The sequence below is a fragment of the Protopterus annectens genome, chromosome 1.part0 (genome assembly GCF_019279795.1).
Source record: "Protopterus annectens isolate FY-2018-M chromosome 1.part0, PAN1.0, whole genome shotgun sequence".
Classification (NCBI taxonomy): domain Eukaryota; kingdom Metazoa; phylum Chordata; order Ceratodontiformes; family Protopteridae; genus Protopterus; species Protopterus annectens.
The window spans coordinates 1,386,035,598-1,386,061,947 of NC_056725.1; the positions used below are offsets into that span (position 1 = coordinate 1,386,035,598).

The following is a 26,350-nucleotide window of genomic DNA, read 5'->3' on the forward strand; positions in this document are numbered from 1 at the left end:
CTAAAGTAGAAGTGGCATGTAACAAAACAAAAATAGTGTCAGAAAATGCATATTTAAAATCTTATTTAATCATTTGGGAGGTAATGTAAGCAGATAAAGGCATATTTTAGTGAAAACGTATAGTAATCTTTTATGTCGGTATATAAGACTAATTTTCTAATATGTAACTTGTCTTGTACAGTAATATGTGACCTTTCATAACTCACAACTGACATTCATTAGCTTATGGAGGTCACAGGTAAGTGTGCAATTAAAAGAATTGGATTTACTTTATTGCAGTTAGTCTTTCATATATTGTTACTGTAAAAAAGTAAATGTTTAAAATGTGATATTTTGTTTACATTGCTAATTAAATGAAATTAAGTATAGGTATATGAAATAATGTTGCACATTTATATAAAAACTGTTAAGACTCTAATCATAAGGCTTCTCACTGCAACAAGTCCATGCATAATTAGGAATTAGTTGAAGGCATTTGCCACTCTTATGGCCAGATTTTTTTAGCATCTGGTTATCACTAGGGGGTGCGTGGCTGTAGTTGTGTGCTGTAAGTATTCAGAGGATAGCTCAGCTATAAAACAGAGTGCACAGTGCACCTCATGCCATACATTTTTTTTTTGCTGATGTCATTGATTGTTCTGTCTTGCTGTGTGTGCGTCAAATGTTTCTTAAGTCTTTATTTGTGCAGTGCAGACTAAAATGTCTTATTTTATTTTTTATTTATCCTTTGTTCACCGGGTTAGTTCTACTAAGTGGGAGCCTCTTTTTAGGGGGGACCTAAGGTAGTATTTATACTACTATGGGAAATTTGGCCAGGGCACTGGGAAACTCCCCCTACTCTTTTTTCATAAGTTTCATGGGATCTTTTACATCCACCTGAGCTGCCACCAACTCAAACAGATAGGGCATCAGTTTAACGTCCCATCCGAAAGATGACACATTCAGCTGTGCAGCACCCCCCTTATGCTGCACTGCTGTGTCAGCAATCGATCTACCTGATATGGGAATAGAAGCCACATCCAGTAGTGTAATTGGCTCAACCAGTGCCCTACCCTCCCTGTTCTTCAAGTGAAGAGCGAAAAAAAAAAGTATGTTACTATAATATGCCTGTTGTACACCCACACCCCACCTTGCTCTTCCATTGAAGAGCAAGAAAAAAACACTTGACTGTAGTCTGTATCTACAGATAGATCCATGCCCCCCATCCACTTTTCCATTGAAGACCAAAAAAAAAGGCCATTCCTTCTACTGGCATACTAACCAGTTGTCCAGATGTACGACACACCCTTCCCTCTCCCTCCTCCCTCCTACCCCAGCCATTCAGTTCCCATTTCTGTGCCCTGCCCCCAGCCCTACTTTCCCACATTCTATTTAAAAAATCATTTCTTCTTTGAAAATTGTAGCTATAATGTAGCTAGAAGTTTGTACAGTTTATACCACACATGGAGTACTACAGTGCATGGTTTGACAGCAAGTGCAATACCAGATTTTCAAAGCCTGTATTTTATTAAATAGATCCAGATTGGTTGACTGCACCCCCCAACACTTTGTACCTGGGGAAATTCCCCTCTTGCCCTGCCCTAGCTATGCTACTGCCCTAAGCCTTCTGCACCAAAAGTGAGCATACCTACTACCTACCACTGTTTCTTGTCTTTAATAAAGTAATTTAAAATGTCTTTCTATTCATATGCTGCAATATTCATAACATGCAGGAGTCCACCTTCAGCTGACTCATACGTCCAGCCAGTATATAAAGTCTAAATGCTACTGCAGTTTATGTGGAATGCTGCACATCATTCAGCATAAGTCAGCCATAAAGAGACGTCGAGTATAAAGCAGACATCAGCACATACCTACCTCAGAACCTTTCTGTTGCCTGTCCAATTGTCAGCTCTGGTCATCGTTCACAAGAGAACTCACGTTTGTGCTTCAGATAAGTACCGCGTTGGTTTTTTTTTTTCTTTTGGCAAATTTCGTATAAAGACTCCCATGAGCTTTGCTTGTTTGCTTAGGCCCAGACCACGATCACACCTTCTGCTCTATCTGTAAGGCCTTTGTCCCCAATACCGTCCATAGCCGCCTAGCATCCCTTAGCATATATTTAGAAAATCAGTGCCTTAAGGGCTTAGCTCAAGACATGGAACCGATGTAGGGCCCTTCAGAAGAGCTGGAACTCAAAAAGGCCAAGAAGCCTTGGCCTGACCCTACAGCTGCTTCCTCTATTTTGGGTGTCCCTCCCAAGGCTGATGTAGACCCGGAGGCTGCTGTAGAATCTGGAGAGCCTCCTTCGAGGGTCTATATTATATGAGCAAAAGTTCATATAATCGAACGCTGTAAACAGTGAAAATGCCGGAGATTGAACCCTTTATTGTGGGGGCTGTACCCCCCCAACACACACACACCCTGCTTATTATATATACCACCTTCAAGGTCACACTACAGTGAGGAAAGGGCAAATTTCCTGATCTTCACTGTACCACAATCTCACAAAAAACACATTGATGTCCGTTATTTTCGCTGTTTACAACATTCGATATTTTGGACTTTCGTTCTTCTAATGGGGACCCTTCGATGGGTACCACTGTGGAAGCCGTCAAGGAACCTGCAGGCATGTTCCAGGGGTATTTGCAGACCCATCTACTTTTCGTCGCCTGGCTCCTAAGACTCCAAAGAAGAAGAAACTAAAAACTGAACATGTTTCTCTGGCTCCTTAGCACGAGGCTTCTGATCAAACTCCTGACTGGCAGGCCTTTACCAAGGCCTCTTTAATGCCTTCATTGCCCTCTTCCTGATTTTAGCCCCTTCTTTTCCTGAACTGGCCCTTTCTCCTTCTACCCCTTTGAAGAGGCCTGCAGAGGACATCACTTCGGAGGAGGAGGATTCATCAGGGAATTAATCTCTTGCTTACTCTACACAGATTGCTTCTCCTCTAGGTTATGCCTCCCCAGAAGAGGAATCTAATGGTATGGATTCCCCTAGGGAGGATATTTCCTTTGGAGAAACCATTTTGAAGATGAAGTACTTTTTTAAGTGGGATTGCTGCCAGGTTTCTGCAATTCAGAAGAGGTACTGTGACCTCCTACAGATGTAATCCCCTAATCCTTCAGCCATCCCTTTTGTCCTTCCAGCATTCTTGAATGCCTTCACTGCAGCTTCCAAGTGCCCAAACTCCCAGCCCCCAGCTCCCAAGCACCCTGAAAGATTTAACAAGGTACCTGAGGATGCCAAATTCCTTTTTAAGGCACCCTCTGCTGACCCGGTTACTATATCAGCGGCAGCAGATAAAGCTTTCAAGCTTTTGCCTTCCACCTCCTTCCTGCTCCCCACTGATAAGGAGAGAAAGGTCATGGAGAGACTGGGGAAAAAAGTGTATATGTTTGCAACCTTCGCCTTTTGGGCTATGAACTATCAGACGCACATAACCAAATATCCCCTGCCTGTTGTAACAGATGCAGTGAAACTCCTGTCAGAGCTTCCATATTCTCCCACCAAACCCAAGCTTTCCACCATTCTTAATTCCTCCTACTAGGTTACTAGGCAGTCTGTCAAATGTAGTTATGATGCTTTGGAAGCTTCAGCTAGGGCTGCAGCTACGGGGTCAGTCCTGAAATGGTATTCATGACTTAGACTACAACCCTTACTGGATGATGTCAAAGCTAAGGTTATGGATGCCCCTCTCGATAACAAGCCCTGTTTGGCAGTGCAGCTGCAGAGCTATTTAAAACTCTTCAGGAAAAGGGAAAGGAACTCCAGGATTTAAAACACATTTATGTCTCCCCAGTTCCCCGCTTCCAGAAGAACTACCCAGCCAGAACCACCTTTTTAGGAAGGCAACTAAATCTCTCCCACCCAAAGGTAAGAGGGATGCTAGGGGACAGGCTCCTTCTAAGTCTGCTTCTTCCACACCCTCTCAGAAACAGCTTTTTTGTAGTCTGTGACTACCAGGTCCCAGATCCATCTACTCCCTTTCTGTTTGCCTCTCTCTTTCCCTCCCAGCTTGGAAACAGATAACCCAGGACACTTGGGTCCTTTCCATCATCAGCCAAGGTTGTTTCATGGTATAGGAAACTCGTCCTCCATTCAAAGGAACCACAATCCCCACAGGACCAGTTGTAATTCTTTCCACTAATCCTCTCCTCTCTTCTTTCTCAGGACACTATCCAGGAGGTGCCACCCAACCAAAGGGGAAAATAATTTTACTCCAGGATGTTTCTGGTCCCAAGAAAGGATGGCCCTTGGCATCCCATCCTAGTCCTTTCCCATTTAAACACCTTTCTAAAAGTCCCCACCTTTCATATGCTGACTCTGCCTACTCTACTCCCTCTAATCCTTCCCCAGGCCTTCTTGGTGTTATTGGACATAAAAAATGCCTATTTTCACATCCCCATTCACCAACGGTTCAGGAGATTTCATCACTTTTTAGTGGCTTCCTCTCATTTTCAGTTTTGTACTTTGCCCGTTGGTCTATCTACGGCACTGAGGATATTCACAAAATGTTTAGCCCCTGTCATAGCCTACTGTAGACTACAGGGCATATAGATATTTCTGTATTTGGACAACCTGCTGTTCCAGGCGTCATCTCCAGAAACATTCCTGGATGATCTTTCCTGCACAATGTCCCTTCTGAGAGGGCTAGGGTTTACTGTCAATCTCCAGAAGTCTTCCCTGATCCCTTCCCAAGATCACATCTTCCTGGGGTGCAGGATTCTGACAGGTACAATGATAGCTTGTTTACCGCCAGAAAAGATCCCATCTCTCGCCTCCTATTTCAGGACCTAATACCTCTTCAATCCCTGAGCCCCGGGGAGTTCCTGCACCTCCTGGGGTTCATGGCCTGAACTATTCCAATGCTTCACTTTGCCAGATCACATATGAGTAATTTCAATGGTTCCTGAGAACAGTTTGGAAGCAACACTCTCACCCTCTGGAATTTGTTGTCCCCCTCCTACCCTGTTTGATAAAGGAGTTAGAGTGGTGGATTTTCCAGGTCTCCGGAAATCCAGGCCTACCCCATCAACCTCTTCCACCCACCCATGATCTGAACACAGATGCATCATACACAGGATGGGGTGCCACTCTGGAAAACTGGTAGGTCAGAGATGTGTGGTCCCCACTTCAGACATAAGAACACATCAGCATAAAGAAAATGAGAGCTTTGATCTTTGCCCTCAAAATCTTAAGAGTCCAGGATTTCACCAGGAATTGTAAGGTGGTTCACAGGCAGTACTACAGTCCTCTGCTACATCAACAAGCAGGGGGGACAAAGTTCTATATCCTCTGCAGACTGGCATTATACACCTGAGAGACAGCCCAGCAGAGTCAGGTTTCCCTACAGGCTGTTTACATTCCCTCAGCTCAGAGTTTGATGGCAGACTCTCTAAGCAGGTCCATGACTCAATCCCATGAGTGGATGTTGAACAGGGATGTGTTTCTGTACCTTGTCCATCATTGGGGTATTCCTCAGATAGATCATTACACCTCCCCCATGAACAGACAACTTCCCATGTATTGTGCCAGGATTCCACATCCTGGGGCATGGAAGGTGGACGCATCTTTTGCATGGAAGAGGATGTTTCTGTATGAGTTCCCTCTTCCCACTTATCCAGAAGGTTCTGCTGAAAATTCAGTGGGAACAACCAAAAATATTGTTGGTGACCCCCTTTTGGCTAAGACAGCATTGGTTCCCCCTTCTCCTACATTTAGCCAAGAGCAGTCACCACACGTTACCCCACAGGATGGACTTACTAACACATGAAAGGGGACTCTAGTGATCCACAAATGTCGACTCTAAATTTGACTCTGTGGGTGATAGGGCTTTAATTCCCTTTAGACACCTTTATATTGAGGAAGTGCTACAAGTTCTGCAGTAGGCCAGAAAACCCACTACTAGGAAATCCTATGTCTCCAAATGGAAGAGGTTTTCCATCTGGTGTCTCAAAAACCACTTACAACCACTGTGTGTAGAGGTTCCAGTGGTCTTGTCTTACCTGTGTGAATTAATGAAGAGTGGTTTGTCTTATTCTTCAGTCAGGGCACATCTCTCTGCCATCTCTGCATATTTACCTATGTCTCCTCCTTTAGCTTCCAGGTTGGAAGTCAAGCTGTTCATTAAAGGCAGCCTTCACATTAGACCACAAAGGAAACCAGTGCCTCTTCCTTGGAATCTTAAATTTGTCCTGGAAAAACTTACCCTAGCCCCCTTTGATCCAGCAGTGTCATCCTTCCTGCAATACTGCACATGGAAACTGTTCTCCTAGTGGCTTTTAACTCTGTCAGAAGGGGTTCTGAGATGAAGCCCCTTATAGCTTCTCAAACATTCACCATCTTTCATAGGGACAGGGTTTCTATTCGGACTAACCCATCCTTCATGGCCAAGGTGGTTAATGAGTTATCCCTGAATCAGGCTATCAATCTTCCAATCTTCTTTCCATCGCCCACATCCTCCAGTGAGAGGATTCTCCACACCTTGGACGTTCATAGACAACTCAGATACTACTTGTGCAAAACTAAGCCCATCCATAAGTCTGAGAGATTGTTTATCTCCTATCTCCCAAGGTCCCTGTTTCCAAGCAAATTATTTCCTTATGGATTTCTAAAACTATTTATTTCTGTTACTCATGCAATGGAAAGGGTCTGTCTTCTCCTGAAAGGGCACATTCTACAAGGGCAGTGTCCTCTTCTGGGGCCTTCTTTAAAGGATTGAGCACAGCCTCTATCCTGGAGGCAGCTACCTGGTCCTTTGTTCATACTATCACTAAGCATTATAAATTGAATGTCATTTCCAGGTCCAGGGTGGGGTTTGCCAGAGCTATTCTCCATGACTTTGTGGAAAATCCAATCCCAAAGCCAATAATTCTGCTGGGGATTCTCTATTCTCAAACTTTGTAGGTAAAATGTGGAACTCCCTACCGACCATGCTCACCTCAGAACCTTCACTCCTACAATTCAAAAAAAAGCTTAAACCCCATCTCAATACTCTCTGGCAATGTCCCTGCTCCAAACCTGATTAACCACTATCATTTACCCTTCTCTTACCTCACTATCCTTAACCGCTTTTTAACAAGGCGCCTTGCCTTTGTAACTGACCTATGTTTTTTTTTATATGCTGCTGTTATTTTTTTCCCCAAGATGTGATGCATCTTTATATTGTATTTAGAACTCAACTATCTTCCTTTTTTGCATTAACAATGTTCATATGTCTGTTATGTACCTGGAGCTTTTCTCCCCGGGCCTCCGCTGAAAATGGACATGTATCCAGTCGGACTCTCCCGGTTAACAAATGTAAAATAAATAAATAAATAAATAAAAATGTTTCTGCTCCTCCTCCCGATTCCTCCTCTGCATGAGCTTTGGCATTCGCCCTCATGTTATGAATACTGCAACATATGAAGAGAAGGACATAGAATAGTTGTGTAAAATCTTACCATAACCATAGATGCCCTTCTCTTCTATATACTGCAGTATTGCTTCCCCCCTTGCCTTCCCCTGATGCTTGCCTGGTCCCTGGTCCCTGGTTATATGTTTCTCACTTTGGTAGGTACATGATGACATCCGCTTTATATCCAATGTCTCTTTATGGCTGTTGTATGCTGAGTGATGTGCGGTGTCACACGTACCTTGCAGTAGCATTTAGACTTTGGTATACTGGCAGGACATAAGAGTCAGGCAGAGGTGGACTTCCTCGTGTTATGAATACTGCAGCATGTAGAAGAGAAGGACATCTGCGGTTATGGTAAGATTTTACACAACTATTCTTTTCTTCATTGTGTAGGAGTAGAGTAAGTCTAATGATGTTTTCAGAAAATATTGGCAATAAGTGCTCCTGTGGTCATTTTAATTTCTTCTAAAAATGAATGTATTGAATGTTTTTCCATTTTAAGAGAGGAACATTTATATAGCTTTGAATGTTGTGGTATTTTTAAGAAGAAGATGTTTGCCAAAAATGGCTAAAAATGTACAGGCCTTCTTTGAACATTGAAGGTTGCTTGGTCTTTCTTTTTTCCCTACAATTTAACCACCTCTTAAAAAGAAAACTTCGTTTGATTAAAGAGGAAGATTTTTTTTTATTTTATTCATCTGTCAACCTGGGAAGTAAACTGGTTCTCAGACCATTTTTAGCTGCAACCCAACCCAAGGGTTGCCAGTAAGTAAACTGGTTCTCAGACCATTTTAACTGCAACCCAGCCCAAAGGTTGCCATTAAGTTAACTGGTTCTCAGACCATTTTTAGCTGCAACTCAGGCCAAGGGTTGCCACCTTTTCAAATGTCTAAAGTGAGGCATTTCATGCAAGTATATCATTATTATTGTTTTTAAGGACAAATCACACTGTCAGCAATACAAAAGACTTGCTTTCATTTTATTACATAAATAAGGAGCAACTACTCTAAAATTGTAGTTGTTTCTGAAGAAAAGTGGCCATTTTTCTCCTATCAGGACATTTGACATTTTTTGTATTTTTTTTTTCAGGATGTAGCTGTCTAATCAGGACTTTCCTGCTAAATGAGAAACAGGTTGTAACCCTATCCAGGCCTAAATGCAACATGTAAGGGACACCTTAGGGTAGCTGTCCAGTCAGTATTTTAGGTAAGGTGGAAAAAAATGGGAACTGTAGAGCCTAAACACAGACACCAGGAGTCAAGATTGAACCCCAGACCCTGGAACTACAAAGCAGATGTCTTAACCAAGGGGTTACCATGCTAAGGCAGTTAAAAAAATGCATGGAGTCTCCTAACAAAGTGAGTAATTAAAATTGTAGAGCCTAGATTAGGGAGCAGGATCAGTAACTTGAACTAAGAAGAGGCTACTTTGCAGCAACTGATTTTGCCATTTGAAGGAAAAGTGAAGTAATAACATGGGAAAGGAAAATACATAAGAAGTTTCCTACAAGTTAAGTAAATTAGAATTATGGAGCCCATATTAAGGACATTAGAAGAAATAGATATCAGTAACCAAGAAAACCTGGCCTATTATAGTAAAACCACTTCCTTTACAAGTGTTGATGTTAATGTTCATATTCTCAGAACTCAAAGTAAAGTTTTTATTCCTTTTTTTAAACACCTTTATTGAATTATCATTTGTCACATAGGTAAACTTAAATTTATATAAAAGTAATCAAGCCATATTAAAATATTCGCATTTATAGACATTGTACATCACATATATTGTTCAATACAATATAATCAAAGCAACATTACCTGAATTGTTCAATTCCTCCCTTTTCTTAAACCTCATTCCTCCTCCAGAATATTTTTCTGCAAGTATGGTTCCCACACTTTCTATTTTTTCTATTAATTTACTTCTACCATTTTCTAAAGACCCAAATGCTTGTTCTTTTATCTCTGTTACAATATTCACTACTTCAAGTACGGTTGGTTTAGACTTTGATTTCCCTTTTTCTAGTAGTTGCTTTTTTGGCAGCCACTGGAATTAAACTTAACAAAGCCTTACTATGCCTAGGCAATTCAGATTCTGTATCCCAGCTCAAATAATTTCCTTAGTTACACTCATTTGTTAATTCAGTATTCCTGACAGAGTACTCTGTAGGGAATTTTTAAAGTCTGCCAGCTCATTACACTCTAAGAATGTATGCTCCCATGTACCTCTTTCTTCCCCATTACACCTCCAACATTTGCCATCTACCTGAGGAAAAATTATTTGGAGTCTGCTTGGGGTATAAAAGTACCTGTACAAAAACTTCCAGGAAAAATCTAAATCTTCTGGATTTTGTTGCATATTTGGGAGCCATACATATGTCCTCCCATTTTGTCTCTGTAAATTGCTTATCTAATCTCTCTTCCCAATCCTTTCTGACCTCCTCTGATTGATTTCTGTTGTTATGGTGCAATAGTTTATATACCCTATTAATTATCCCCTTTTTTAACAACAGCTTCTGTTCTAGAGTCAACAAACTTAACCAGTGCAGGTCTTTCATTTAGGATACCACTGTCTCTTTCCCTTTGCCTATATTCTAATAATCAATCCCTGACAGGAAAGGTAGTCTCTTTCCTGCAGTCCAGATGTCTTCCTGGCCTCTACCCATTCTGTTACCTTTCCCTCTCTGATAATTTATTCCCAAGTTGCTTTGCCAGCTTCCTCCAGTAAATTTCAGTCCCCTCTTGCCTATTCTCTGTACCCGTAATTGCAGTCATCCCTTTTGGCAGAATCTCCTTTCTCCATTATTGTATGCTTCGTTCTTAGTATGCTTTCTGCTACTTTATAATATTATGTATGACTGCTCTTATTCTCCTTAAGGAACTCTGTGCAAAATCCCACTGTTTCCTTATTTCTTGGATTACCACACTGCTTCATCATCATCCTTTTTCACTTTGAATTCTGGATTTCTGTTTGTGTTATATGTAAGAGCTTTAACTGTGTAGTTCCTACAAATCAGGTAATCCTAAATTTCCTTGTTCTGTTAGAAGGATCAACTTATCCCACTTGATTATTGCCCTCTTCCCCTCCCAGGTAAAATCCTTTAACTGTTTATTAATTAATAAATGTAAGTAAAAAAAACACAATTTTTTTCATAGTACTGTATTTATGGTGCATGGTTTTCTTTGCGTGCTATTTTCAAGTGTAATGTGGATTGTAAACAGGTGTTGTTTTTCTTTTTCTCTTCATCTTGTCTTTCTTCTTGTACAGTTTTGAGAAATATAGTCAATGCAATAATAACAAAAAAAGGAGCCTGGTTAAAAAGGCATGAGAAAGTTAAAGTTAATATGCTTTTTTTCATTCTTGCATGAGGAAATGACTGATTAAGGACCTTAGATTGATCAATTTTAAGAGAGGGCAAGTAAATGAAAAAGAATATTGAATATTGAGGCTTTTTTCTTGGCAAACGCATGTCTGTATACTAAGTAGCAAGCCTGCAGCTGGTCTTCATTTCTCCATGGAGACAATCTGAAAAAGAGAAACTGGAGACAGTCTGGTAGAAGAGGATTGGCTCAGGGAAAAAAAAAATGAAAAGAGAAATTGGCTGGGACATAATGTTCCCTGAAAACAGTCGAGTTTTCCAGCTTTGAGACCCTGAAAGATAACAAAACCAATCAGACATTAAGAAAAGTTTTCTCAGTTTTTTTTTTGTAATACAACGGGGATACTGATATAAACAGGGGCTTTTTTTCTTTTTCTCTCTTCTTCTCTCTTTTTCTTTGTTCAGTTTTAAGAAATGTAAGTACTGCAATGAAAGAAAAGCAGAGAGAAGGGGAGAGGAAGAGACTGGGAGAGAGGAAGGGTCTGATTAAAAGAGTATGACAAAAGAAATATCAGTGTGCTTTTTCCCATGCTTGCATAGGGAAATGATTGTGTTAAAACCTTAGGCATTATCTAGTAACAAGTTTATTTCAAAGCATGTACCCTTAGCAGTTTTGTGTCTGATTTGCATGTCACTAGAAGACAATTTGAGCTTACCTTGACATGGCCAAGGCCTTTGACACAATCCCTGACTCAGGCATCATCAAGAAGCTAACACAACTTGGTGTAAATCCCTATATCTCATGTCGGTGGCCAACTGGCTCACCGACAGGACACTCAAGGTCAAAATAGGTGCCTCTTACCTCCGATAGCAGACCTTTCAGTAGTGGAGTTCCCCAAGGATCTGTCCTAGGACTCCTACTGTTTGGCATCTACTTCACAGAGGTCCAGGCAAAGACAAAAGGCATGTGGCTGACCAAGTTTGTGGACAACTGTAAGTTGAGTGCTGTCACTTGACTCCCCAAATGATGTTAACATACTGCAATAGGGTCTCACAGCAACTGATGACTGGTGCCAAAGTCATGGCCTCAAGCTAAAAGCAAAAATATGTATCATCATACCATTCAGCAAAAATGCACCCTCTACTGATTACCACATCAATGGCAACCCCCTAAGCACACAACATGTGGTAAGAGACCTGGGTACTCAGGTTGATGATAATCTCACATTTGACCATCATAGAGTGGCAATGGTCAGAAAAGCCTTTTACTTGGTTCATCTCATAAGTAAAGGGATTGCATTCCGAAAAAAGGAGGTTATTACCTCTCCATTCTCCTCTCTCATTAGATCAGTAATTGAGTATAACACCCTGTTTGGTATGTACCTCTCCAAACATCTGCACCAGCTGGAAAGGCCACAGAAATACCTCACAAATACCTGTCCTATGTGGACAGGCTAAAATAACTCTACTCATTATCATACAGATTGCTCAGTGGTGATCTGTGTATCACCTACAAGACAATGTCGGACCCTGCCCTACTACAGATGCTCCATATCCAAAAATTTAACTCCTCGCACATTACCCACTTGAAAGTCCTGAATCTAATATGTGACATCAACAAAACCTGTTGGAGAGACATGTTTGTCTCCCAGAGGCTGCCCTGTCTCTGGAATAGACTTCCCATACATGTCAAACAGAGTAGCTTCGCTGACTCTCTTCAAGTGGAACTTTGATGAGTGGATGGGAAAACACAAATTTGTCCCAGGGGTTCCACCTGTGTCCCTCATTAACAGGGCAACAGGTGCTGACTGAGTTTTTTTTGGGGGGATAAACTCTTGGCTAGGCTTGTAAGGGCACCAGGGCCATTAGCCTAGTAACCTTCTATGATAAAGATAAATTGCTTAGAGAACATATTTACTGAAAACATTCTCATGTTTTTTCTCAGCCAGGAGAGCTATAAAAATAGTCTAAATCAAATAGCACTTACTAATAGCACAGGCTGTACCATGCGTCTTAGCATGACTAACTTTTCTTTGGTTAACTCTAGCCTGTCTGTGTGTCTGTCAACTTAAAACTTTTGTTCTTATTAGGAAGCAAAAACTTCAATATTTGAAGATGAACATAGTTCTGTGTGTTATTAAATAAATAGGTTTTGGGGGGTGGAGGGAGTTGTTTGTCTGTATGAAGGCTTTCAAAAAAACAAAAAAGTTATGTAAGATGTGGCTTAGGCGCAAATGCCTATGACAAGAAACAACTGTATATAAAAGTTGGAACTAGAATTTAACAACAAAGCAGTTAGTGGTAATAACTATAAGAAAATTGTGTTTTCTGTAATGTCTTTCAGTCTGAATGGACTTATAGATAAATGTAAAAAAGAAAAGAGTAGTGAACTATATTTAAAAATGTAGAGTGCAAATAGTTATGCTACAGGAGACACACCTGGAAAGAACTGAACATGTGAATTTGACAAAGAAAGTTTTTCAGGATGGTTATTCAGTGGAATATCTGGAGCAAAGGAAAAGAGGAGTACTTATATTAATTGCAAGAGGAGCTCCAGTAGTGATAGAAGAGGAAAAAAGATAATAATTAAAGATACATAGTACTAAGGGGCTACTGGCTAGGGGGGAGGATTACACTAGTATCCATTTATATCCCACTTAAAACTGCTATAATGGAGATTAAGAAAATTCTAGGAGAAATAATCAGCTTTAAGCAAGGAGTATTACTTATAGGTGGAGACTGTAATTTAGTTTGCAACAGTGAAGATGTGTCTGGGGGGGAGCCTAGAAGGGAAGATATAACACTTAACCTTCGCTAAAACAACTCAAAACACAAACTGGTAAAAACACCAATGGGCAAAGTGAAAAAACTGGATGGACACACAAAATGTAATTTATTTTAAGCACTTTCATTCAACTAAAGTGTTTAAACTTCATCAGACAATAAACTAACCAATGCTTGTAAAATTTAAATAAGGCTGCAAGAAATCATGTGACCATAGCAATCACTGCCTAAAAGGTGTATTAATTCCACATACATTAAATAATATAAATAATATAATTAAATTTAAACTTCCATATATTTTTCAGAAACATATACACCTAAAATAATCATCATTAAAACATTTTAACCAGTACAGCCAGTATATATAAAAGTTTTCTAATAATACACTCTCCCAAAAAGAGAATGAATCACAATTTATCTTAACAAATCTTTCATTTTGAGAATAAATTGGCTACAGCAACTATCATTCAAACCTGGAATATTATACGCCTTTAATCTCATCTGTCATGATAATTCATTTTCCTATAATTTAAGATTCCAAGGGCCCCATCTCTTGTTTCTAACTACTTGTTCAGTAATTTTAAATTTAAACCAATGACCTGGGTGAATGGAAATGTGCTTATCCAATGCATTGTGCAAATGAATTTTTATTAGTACTATACAAATGCTAATACAGGCGTTTTTGAAATTAACACTCTGTTTGTCCTTTAGAAAAACCTTCACAAATCTGGCACATTGCTGTATATGTCACCCCTTTAGAGTTGCAATTAAACTTACCCTTAATATTATTCTTTCTACCCACTGTAAATGTCATAACAGTATCTATATAACTACAATATGGGCAGGCTTCACATTTAAACATACCTAACGTTTTTAAGGGGGTTTTACTACACTCCAAAATACACTTAAAATTATTTCCCCTCTTAAAAACACATCCTGGTTGTTTACTAATTTTAGATGTTATCATGATATCATTCAATAAAAAAAAATCCATTTTTTCAATAATATATTCCTTAAACCATAGGCATCCTGACTAAAAGGGGTGATAAAACTCAAGTTATAAAAACTAACAGGTTTAGCTGTGTTATCAGCACTTCATAAGTCTAAACCTGACTTCAACAAGTTTAGAATAGGAATAAAATGACCGTTCAGTCTCTTATCATATACTTCTTTGATCAAATAATCCAACAATCCTAAGGGATACTATCGCCTGATAAACATAGTTTTCAAATTCTTACACTCGTATACAAATTCATCATCCAAAGAAACCATTATCACTGCTGTTAACGAGTTGCCTTTTTATGACTGATCTTTTTTGATGAAAAGGGTGAGTGCCACGAAAATGTAAAAATTGGTTAGAGTATGCATTTTTTCTATATATTTTGGAAAGATATCTAGCTCTCTGTCTATTCTTACGTAACTCTACATCTTGGAATAAGATACAATCTGTATCAAATTGATAAGTGAATTCCAAAAAATATGTAGTTTGTTTGTTTCTTTCGGCTTTTCCCAGTTAGGGGTCGCCACAGTGGAACTCCGGTCCGCTAATGATTGGCAGTAGATTTTGACGTGCTGGCTTGCCGTAACATTCAAATAATCCAAAAATGTTTTGGTAATTTCCAAGTTACCCTTAAAAATAACAAAGATATCATCTAGGTATCATGTACAATAGTAATTTTGGTCATTCCAAGTAGGATTTTTAAACAAATATTCATATTCCCAAACAGCCATGACTGTGTTTGTGAAACTAGCGCCGCAAAGAGAACCCATAGCTATTCCATTTTTCTGTAAAACAGTATAACAGTCATCCAAACAGAATTAAATTATTGGTTAAAATAATGTCCAGTTATTCCTCCATCAACATCATTATGGTCATTAGTGGCCTGTTTTCTAACTAAAAAAAATTAGTCACCCACACACTGAATACCCAAATCATGTGGAATCACTGTATATAAATCTCTAACATCGATTGTTAAAAAATTTAAATTAGCTTTAAATTCCAAACTGTTAATATTTTACAAGAAAGACCAGGAATCTCTGCAAATTTGAGGTTCATCCTTTAAAAATTATATTAATTTACAATCAACAAATTTGGGACATGCATACTTGATTGAATTTCTACCATCCACTATTGGACGAAGGGGTTGGCTGTAAAGGTCTTTATGGATTTTCGGAATACCGTATATAAATGGGATTAAAGGAAGATGCTATATTTAAATAATTAAAGAGATTCACATCAATTTGACCATTAATAAAGAAGTCATTAATATGTGAATTAATCCTCCGATATGCACCAACCACCTCATTTTGAGTTTCTGATTCATAGGTATCAGCCATCAAAAGAATCAACATCCTACCCTTATAGTCAGTAATATCCATAAAAACTAACCCACCCCGTTGTCCGGTTTCATTATCCTGACATCAAGTTCTTTTATTAAATTAAGCAAATCACATTCTGCTTCACTCAAATTGTTATTAATAAAAGTAACATTTTTGTTCAGTAAATTCCTAATATCAATTTTGCATACCTGGTCAAAGATGAATAGCATAGGGTGCAAGGGTGGGTTAAATATACTTGCAATTCTGTATGATGCAGTCAAATCAGTGTTCTTATTTGTCAACAAAGTTAAATTGATTTTTCTTATAAATAGTTTCAAATCCACTAGAGTCCTAGCCAAATTGGCTGTACAAGTGTGGATGAAAGTTAATCCACGAGCTAGTTCACCAACGGAACAGATACTTCTACAGTAGAATAATTAAAGATATTAAAGTCCCCATCATTCAGTTTTGTACAAGCCAAGGTTTCCTGCCACTTGATTCCAATAAGTTCAAAATAACTAGTTGCGGCATCTGTTGGATTTCCGGGAACGGGGATTGCTCCAATGTGTTTGTTGCCCATTGGTTGAATTCTTCCTCTTTCCTACCTGAAAATCCCAATTTGATTGGTTGTTGGAATTAGAACTATTTCCTTGGTTACGAGTCTGTTATTCCTTCAAATGGTCCTTTTTAGAGGCAGGATTTGAGACTATTCATTGTCTGGCATGTTAGAATTAGAATGTAATGCACTATCATTGGCATAAGCGCTTGTAGAATGGTCATTCACAAAACTGGATGGGCAGTAACTTACACTAAGTCCCTTTATTTGTGACGATGGTGGCTGAGGATATGTAATCCCCTTCTCATAATCTGCCTTATCTCTTTCTAACTTTTTCATGTTATTGCTGCACAGTTTAACAAGCTATTTATCTATACTACTGAAAATTCTGATATAGTCAAATCTATACCTTTTAAAGTCAAGATCCATTGTGATTAACTTTTCGAGCAATTCTAAGTCCGGCTTTATCACTGCCATCAGATTAGTGTAATACTTAACCAACATTTGTAAGAACTGGCAGCCATGTTGGTTAAAAAAATTAATTAATTCAAGATAAAAGGGGCTATTAGGTTCTAAACCATTGGGAAACTGCCACTGCCTGAGTCCCTTTGGTATATGTTTTCTACGGATACACTCATCAGATCGTCAATCTAAAGTTGCAGTTTCTCATCTTTAATTAATTTATAATCAAAAGCTTTGAGGTTATGCGTGATAGACCCACCAATCATCTATGTTCTGGGTGCTGAATTAGTAGGTTCTCTCAGTCAGTTTTCTGAAGTGTTTAACCATTCTTTTAAGCCAGGAACACCCATAAGTTCCATTAGTGGAACAGTAGTTGGACCTATAACAGATCCAGTAGCACTAACACCATTCATAGTGCCATTATTGTGTCCTTATTTTAAATTATTGGAACTTAAACCATGAGCAGCCAGTCCAGTCATATTATTAACACAAGCACTATGTATTATAGGGCCATTCTCCACACAGTTAAAACAATCATCTCCTAAAGATTTGCTTGCTTCATTAGATGCAGGGATTAATCTTTGTACTAAATTCTCCACCCGTTGGGACAGCTGTTGAACTAATAGCGTGAGATTCCCCACAACAGTGTTCACTTCACCAGAATGCGAACATCCTTGAGTAAGTAATGGAGGTGTAATGTTCAATTCTTGTTCAGATGCCATACCTGGACTATTCCAATGACTAAAACAACTCAAAACACAAACAAATAAACTGGTAAAAACACCAAAGGGCAAATGAAAAAACAAAGGATCGACATACAAAATGTAATTTATTGTAAGCGCTTTCGTTCAACTACAATGTTTGAACTTCATCAGACAGTAAACTAACCAACGCTTGTAAAATTTAAATAAGGCTGCAAGAAATCACATGACCATAGCAATCACTGCCTAAAAGGCATGTTAACGACACATAAGTTAAATAATATAATTAAATTTAAACTACACCATATATTTCAAAAACATATACACTTAAAATAATCATCATTAAAAACATTTTAACCAATACATCCAGCATATATAAAAGTTTTCTAACAATACACTCTACTAAGAAGAGAGTGAATCACAATTTATCTTAACAAAGCTTTCATTTTGAGGATACATTGGTTAGATCAACTATAATTCAAACCTGGAAAATTAAACGCATTTAATCTCATCTGCCATAATAATTCATTTTTCTCTAATTTAAGATTCCAAGGGCCCCCTTTCCATAATTATAGACCAGGTAGTTAGAGACAAGAGAGTCAAAATGATTTTCCAAAGGGCACTATAATGCATTTCATGTCACAGTTTTAATCTGTGACTTTTGCACCAGTCATTTGTTTATGTTAGACCCTCTTGTAAGATGCTGGTGTTGTGTGGGGAATCTATGATAGCTCCCAATTTCCAGTCATCTGCCAGTTTGGTGAGCGAGAGGCCTTTGACGCTAGCTTTGATGTCTGAGGCACAGATGTCAAGCCAGAGTGACCCAACATGGTACCCTGGGGTACTCCACTAGTGACTGGTCTCTTGGTGGAGGTGATCTCACTGATCCTGACTTCTTGGATCACAACTGTGAGACAGCTGGTAGTTCATCAAGTTATGTAGGAATTTATGCCTAGTTCTGAGAGTTTGTCAACAGTACCTGAGTGGGGTATTATAATGAATGCCTTGGCCAGATCAAGGTAGGCTGTATGCCCATTTTCCCTTCATCCATAGGGATAATGACCTTCTGAAAGAAGTCTGCCAGGCTAAGGAGGCAAGACCTTTCCTTGAAAAAGCCAAACTGGGATGGGTCCAGTGTCTGTAGGCTGCCAATGTATATGTTGATTATTTCCATATAATTCATTCCATGGCTGTGCATATTAGACCTTATAAACAGGGATGACCAATGTGCCCCCCCCAAATTCACCTGGCATGTAACCTGATCAGCAGCCTAGGCAAACATACTTGCACCCTTTAGTCATAGTCCTGAACTGTCAGTATATAAAGCATGACATAACAAGTGGTAAGCTAAATTTTAATGTGCTTACACATAAGCTGCAGACCAGTAGCTTGTCACATCAAGATTTGATGAAAAAAATTATATAGCCTAGTTCACAGTGCATTGCAGGTAACTCAATGTTGCTTACCCAGGTTTAAGCAGAAAGATTTAATGTGCTGTGTATATGGTAGCACAACAAAAAAGTTACCGCTTTTATTATCAACTACCTATTTTCAGTCATGCATGTGTCACATTTCATATATTAGCAACTACGTTTTCTTATGGCTGTCTAAGGAAGTATCATAAATTGTATAGCAGTACCTATGTTTAGGCCAAGTACAGCTTGCAGTAAATTCAGTTTTCTATAGTTGTAAGGAGTATCATCATCAGAAATGCAGAAACTTTGATTTTGCTGGCTGATAAGGATCCTTTGCCAGCCATGTCTGCCATTATGTAAATGTGCTACGGTTTCCTCCCACATCCCAAAGACATGCAGTAGGTGGATTGGACACTCTAAATTGGCACTAGGTGTGAGTGTGTGCATATGTGTGCCTTCTGTGGAAGGTTGGGTGCCGGGCTGGCAACTCGACACCGTAAAACTCCACTGCCAATCATGAGCGGACAGGTGATCTGCTGTGGCGACCCCTAAAGCCAAAAGAAGAAGAATTGGAGAAAGTGCATATCCTAGTCATTTAGCATATTTGCTTTTTCTTTCATTTTCTCCTTCCCTATTTTACAGAGTACTGTTGAGAGAAAAGTATGCTTAAAATATGTTTACCTTGTAGATTGACAAACTGTGACCTTGGTTTGCTTTGTTGGGTAAACACTTTTATATTGGAAATTTTAAGTCTTCTAAGGTGCAAGTCAGAATCCCAATATACCAAGACTGAGTGTTTGAAAATTGTGGACTTAAATAATATCTATGGAGTGTAAGATCTGTATGCCTTGGGGTAGTCCCTCTTCTCCAGAATATGATGTTCTTTGAGTTAGTATGCATATGTAGCAGGGTTGGGAGGTGCAGGGGGGGGTTGCACCCCCTGTGGAAAAAAATAACTTTAAAGGAGGATAACAATTGTCAGTATTCACTATTTTTTTTTAGCCTCTGTTATTTTTTCTTAATTATGAGATTTAGAATTCCAGGCCTCATAATTTTAGAATTGCCCAATCTAATACACATTATGCATGGTTTTACAGAGATCATGGTAATGTAATAAAATAATTTTTTTAATTAAAATGTCCATCATATTAACATGATTTATTATCAGAGGAGATGACAAATGAAACAACCTATGGTCCAGCTTAACCACAAATACTTAGCTAAACTACTCATAAAGAGAGAAGGCAGATAGTTACATTATGGGCATGATTTCATCAGTGAGAGAAAGCTCTTAATAACAAGTTTGTGCTAATAGCTTTCTTTCATTGTGTATGTGGTACTTCCTCCAATCACCCTGCCTGCTGTTAGCAAATGTTTGGCATTATGGCCACCTCTTTGAACAACAGGTAAACATCCTGCACCGTGGTCTGCAGATGAGAATAAAATGTGAAAAGGAGAGGGCAAGTGTAGAAATAACTTTTAGTAAAGGCAGTAAATATTAAATTGTTTGAAAAAAATGCCTGTATTTATTTTAAGATAATAACGCTAGCCCTAAAGGGTTTACAGCCATTAATCATTTGTCATCTGGTCAAGATGTAGTTAATCTAAGCTAAAATATCTAAAATGTCAGGAGAGTCTCCTGAAGATACAAAATGTAAAAAAAGGCTTTCTTTTTCTGAAGGGACATCCCCCAATGTGTGTGTTTGGGGGGGGGGCAAACCTGCACACCTCAATCTCTAAGTATTCCTATTCCAAGGTCACACAAACTCAGAGAAGAGGGAGAAAAGTAGGAAACAAAAGTAAAATGTGCCTTCTCCCACTTCCCTAACTCAGTGAGTAACCTAGGCAATCCCAAGCTAGCAAAACATTGATTAAAGGAAGTTTGTGACCTTCCTGTTTTGGCATTCTAAGACTTAGTTTTATGGGCTACAACAATCAGTATGCTACCTGCCCTGTTATGCCACACTGTATATGTACAAGTCCTGCACAGCTGTTGAATTAATCTTCAAAAAGCAGATTTGAAATAAGCAACTTTAGAATTAAGACTTTTGTTAGCAAAATGGCTGAAGAATATATATTGGCTCATTGGTTAATACTGTTGTGAATCTGAAAGGCAGTGTAAAAAAGATATATTATCACAAAGAACAAGAGTCTTTCAATGTTACTATAAACAGATGTATGTTTAACCTGTATATATAAATGTGGCACCGAAGTCATATTGTACTCTAGATATATTATATATATATATATATATATCAGACTGTCACAAAGCTGTAAATTGGCCCCATGTTTTTGTAAGGACTTATTACTAGCAAACTTTATTATTTTTTAATAATTATATCTGAAATTATGAGAAACAAAAAGTAATTAACATACAGTCTGGAAAAATACAGAACTGTGGTTCAACAGAAAGGAACAGTAACTCTACAAGTTTATTTCTATAATGGAAGTTACAGCTTCATATGGGAAGAGAAAAGCTGAACAAATGTGTATAAACTATGTTCATATTATGAGCTGTTTTTCTGTAAATATCCTTACAGAGAGAAAAAAGTTTAAATGCAGTGGTGGTCCACTAAAGGTTACCTCGAGGTAATGGGGTACATTTTATTGGACCAACACTGGCATTACAATATAACTATCAGCTCAAGCTTTTGGGCTAGCAACATGATGAAGAATTTTGATCACTCCTAATGAAAGCCTCATGTTGTTTCAAAAGCTAGGTTTTAATAACCATGTCAGTCTGAAACTGTATTGTGTCATCTCTCTGTTCTAGTATGTCCTTGAGAAAGACATTGTTAGACAAAGGTGATCTTAAAACTTTATATATAAAATGAGTTTTAAAAAGAGATCAGTCACTAATTTCATACCTCTAAACTGTACATATTTTTGCAGAATGTCCAGGTTTTTGCCTCATATTTTTGGTCTGTGTTTCATAAATTTGTGGTTTTCTGGCAAATTAGTGGCAAATCATTAAAGATTGAAGTTAGAAAATAATGACAGACATTTGAGTTTCATACTTCATACTTCATACCCTTCAGAAAATCCATTCTAATGCAAAACCTGTTATTCTATCAACTTTCTAAGTTTGTAAGAGCAATATTTAAAAAGTGTCCCTATTTTGGGGTCTTTGTCTCCCCATTATTTATGGTTTTGTCCATATTTCTTGCTCTGAGAGTCCAGATTTCTTGCTCTGAGATGTTGAGCGGTATGAATGTATAGCATATTTCCTATAGTTCATTTATTTGCTTTGTATCTGTAGGTATCAGAGCGTGTTTTGTTGTTTGTTGTTTGTTTTAGTTTTGTAGGGCTTATCGCTGCAGTTTAACATGCTCTGCTGCTATCAATGGAATGGCTGTTACTTGATAGTGTTTGTGATTTAGATTAACACATATAACAAATTATAACGATGGGAGTACTTATCTAATAGGAACATCTAAACTAGAAAAATCCTTGGGAAATGCATCATAATGTTCAATTAGGCCCTGCCTGTACAGCCAGTGTTATTTTTATTTTTAATACAGCTGCTGTAGAGTTGTTGAGTAAAGGGTACGGATGCAAACTGTACAACAGACTGTGGTAATGTGACTACTTTTTTATCAGTGGTGGAAGTCAAACTGTTTTGTAGTGCGCAATATAATAACATTTGTAAAATTTTATTTTATTTGAGTTTTTAAGATGAGATGTCCTAGGTTTTCAGTCCTCAAAATAGAGAGGTGCAGTCACTGTCAAACAAGTACTCATTTGTAGATGTTTTGCAATGATTTTTTCCTCCTGGCCTGGCAATTCTGACCTCATTTGTTATTAAATGTTGTCCTGGCACAGTATCCAGTTGTTGGTGTGGTTTAGTATTGACTTTTTTCCTATATGTATTTTATTGTATGCACTAAAGGGGCTTACAAGTTGACCTACTAGGGCATTGGGTAATGTGTGTGTGGGGGGCACAGTGGAGCCTATTGTCTATGGCACCAGTTCACCAAAGAGTGCCCATGGGTGCAAGGAGACTTAATTGCCCAAAACAGTGACAGTGCTTTTGTCAGCACAGGTGGAGGAATTAGTTGGTGAGCCAGTTTTCAATATTATTAAATGTATCCTGGGTTAAGATTTGGAGTTCGGATGGGGAGGTGGCTGAGCAGATCAGAGTGGAATCATCTGCGTATTGAATACAGGTAGCTTTAGGGATAGCAGTGTGAAGGTTGTTGATGAAAATAGAGAAGAGTAGTGGACCTAGTATGGAGCCTTGAGGGACACCAAGTGTGAGAGGTAGCTGGCTGGACAGCTTGCCCTGCCATAATACTGCCTGTTGCCTACCAGTCAGGTAGGACTCGAACCACTGGATTGCATGCTTATTAAGGGAAACTAACTTTAGAAAAAGAATGAGAAGTTCATGGTTGACCATATCAAAGGCTTTTGATAGGTCAAGAAAGAGGGCAGAGGATAGCCTATTGTCGTTCCTGTTTTGGTTTATGGCATTAGTAAAGGAAAGGAGGGCTGAGGTGGTGCTATGGTGAGGCCTGAAACAATGTTGAGAGTAGGATAGTAGGTTATTCTGTGTAAGGTATTGCATTAGTTGCTTGTGTACACATTTCTCCAATATCTTGGCTAGTGGGGAAAGAATGGCAATTGGTCTATAGTTGGATAAGTCTGTAGAACTTCCACCTTTATGGAGTGGGATGACGTGGGATATTTTCCACTGGGAGGGGATAGTGCTTTCAGATAAGGTTCGGTTGATCAGGATATATATATGGAAATGCAATAGCATCTGCAGCTATTTGTAGGTACTCTGCGGGGAGGAGGTCAGCAGAGAGGGTGGTGGGTTTTAGTTTTTTTATAAGTGTTTTGATAAAACTTGTGGATATGGGTTGGAAGCTAAACTGTGGGTTGTTAGTCGATAAATTAGAGCTGAGGTTTAAGTTTGTGGAAGTTAGCTGATTTGCTAGGGACTGGATTGTTTCAGTGAAAAAGTTGTTATAACTGTCAGCTATGGTCTCTGGGGGACTATGGGTGTGGTTGGCTGGGATTAGGGTGGTAGAATGATCTTGGTGAAGAAGTTGATTTAAGCCTGCCCAGAACTTTTGAGGGTTGTTTTGGTGTTTTTGTAAGAGATTTTGGTAGAAGCTTTTTTTATCTAGTAGAATGGATTTTTTTGTTTCATTCCTGAGTTGACGATATTTTAAGTGGTCAAGTGGGGCTTTAGTTGGTCTCCAGTTGGTCCAGGCTCTATTTCTGGTTTTGATTTTTGATTTGGTATCGTTTGTGAGCCATGGTGCTGGGTTTGAAATAGTTTTTATTGTACGTGCAGGAGCATGGGAATCTAGGATACCTAGGAATTTAGTGTTAAAGTGAGCTGTAGCCTCTTCTAATGGCAGATTTTTTAGTTGCAACCAGTCAACTGCTTTTAGTTAGTTTAGGAAAATAACAGGGTCAAAGTTTTTCCTATCTCTAAGTGTTTTAAATGTGGTTTGGTGGGGGTTTCCTGCCTTATGTTTTATGATATAGGTTAGTAGGTGGTCACTAAGGTCATCAGGGAGAGTCCCAACTGTGTATAGCTGGGGTTGGTTATTGACTAGGATCCAGTCTGTGATACTTTCCCTGTTGGTAGGTGTGTTTATTCTGGTGGGAGAGGTTATGGTCTGTTTAAACCCAGACAGGTTTAGGTGAGGTCAACCAGGTTAATAGGTTAAAAATTTATTCCTGGTAGCTCATTATCATGTCTGGTTGTTTTTTTTTTTTTTTTTTTTTTTTTTTTTTTTTTTTTTTTTTTTTTTTTTTTTTTTTTTTTTGTTTTTTTTTTTTTTTTTTTTTTTTTTTTTTTTTTTTTTTTTTTTTTTTTTTTTTTTTTTTTTTTTTTTTTTTTTTTTTTTTTTTGTTTTTATTTTTTTTTTTTTTTTTTTTTTTTTTTTTTTTTTTCTCTTTTTTTTTTTTTTTATCTTTTTTTTTTTTTTTTTTTTTTTTTTTTTTTTTTTTTTTTTTTTTTTTTTTTTTTTTTTTTTTTTTTTTTTTTTTTTTTTTTTTTTTTTTTTTTTTTTTTTTTTTTTTTTTTTTTTTTTTTTTTTTTTTTTTTTTTTTTTTTTTTTTTTTTTTTTTTTTTTTTTTTTTTTTTTTTTTTTTTTTTTTTTTTTTTTTTTTTTTTTTTTTTTTTTTTTTTTTTTTTTTTTTTTTTTTTTTTTTTTTTTTTTTTTTTTTTTTTTTTTTTTTTAAATTTAAATTTTTAATTAAAATAAAAAATAAAAAAATTTATTTTTTAATAAAAAAATTTAAATTCCCAGCTAGCAATAGTTCAAGGCTGGTTAGTTTTCAAGACTTGGTAGTGATGACTTTCAATTAACAGAACATGCTGGAGGGACAGGTTCATCTCCCAAAGACTGCCCATACTGCTTCCTATCCATGTCAAGCAGAGCACCTCGCTGGCCCTCTTCAAGATAAATCTTGACTAGTGGATAGGTAACAGAAATTTCACCCCAGGGATCACTCCAGTTGCTCTACTGGATAGGGGCAATGTGAACTAACATCAGGTGGCATAGTGCCTGGGCAATTTATTTGGGCTAGGCTTGTACAGGCTCCAGAGCCATTAGCTTAGTACACACCTATGAACCTATGGTGTGCCAGACTGATGTTTCATAGGAGATGTTTACTTTAGATATAAGGCTGGTTAGTTAGGTAAATACCCTGACAGTTAAAGCAGTATTCGTAAAATCAGACCACGAGCCACAGGACACCTCTGGGTTTTAATGAAATGAAGCGCTTTTCGTCTGCTCAATAAGCAGACTTCATCAGACAATACACATGTTAAAACACTATCATTTTATACTGCTCAAAAGCTAATTAAGCAATCAATTGACAATCAATCTATTACATAGTTAAAATTTAAAGAAAACCTCATAAACACTGCTATAATAAGAAGAAATTATAGCTTAACCCCACTACACTAACCTAACTGTAACGGATATTAATATATAAACATTGTACATATATTGCAACAAGAATGTATTGAAATACAAAAACTTATAAATAAGCATTTAAAATATGTTAAAATATATGTATATAAATGTAAATATACTAAAATTAAAATATGCTAACTATGCATAGAGTGAATATAAATACATTATAATAAATTATATTATATTATATTATATTATATTATATTATATTATATTATATTATATTGTCCGGAGCCACGTGTTCCTACTAACTCTAAAAACTAAGCCAAAGTATTTACACATATAATTAAATATATATATATATATATATATATATGAAATAAAATAAATATATATTTGTGTGTAAACATAGAAATAATAAGATAAAAAGGGCAATAATTAAATTCAAATACTAGTACTATTAAAAATTAATAATACTAAAAAAATCTAATAAAAATACATATTTTACCCTATCTCAAAAGACTTCTCAATTTTAACAAAC

General features: G+C 37.6%; 1 protein-coding gene across 7 annotated transcripts in view; it reads left to right on the plus strand.

Annotated features, from left to right (window-relative positions):
* ANKRD6 (ankyrin repeat domain 6) overlaps positions 1–26,350 on the plus strand; it is a 1,808,044-nt gene that overhangs the window by 1,633,682 nt on the left and 148,012 nt on the right. The window lies entirely within an intron of this gene.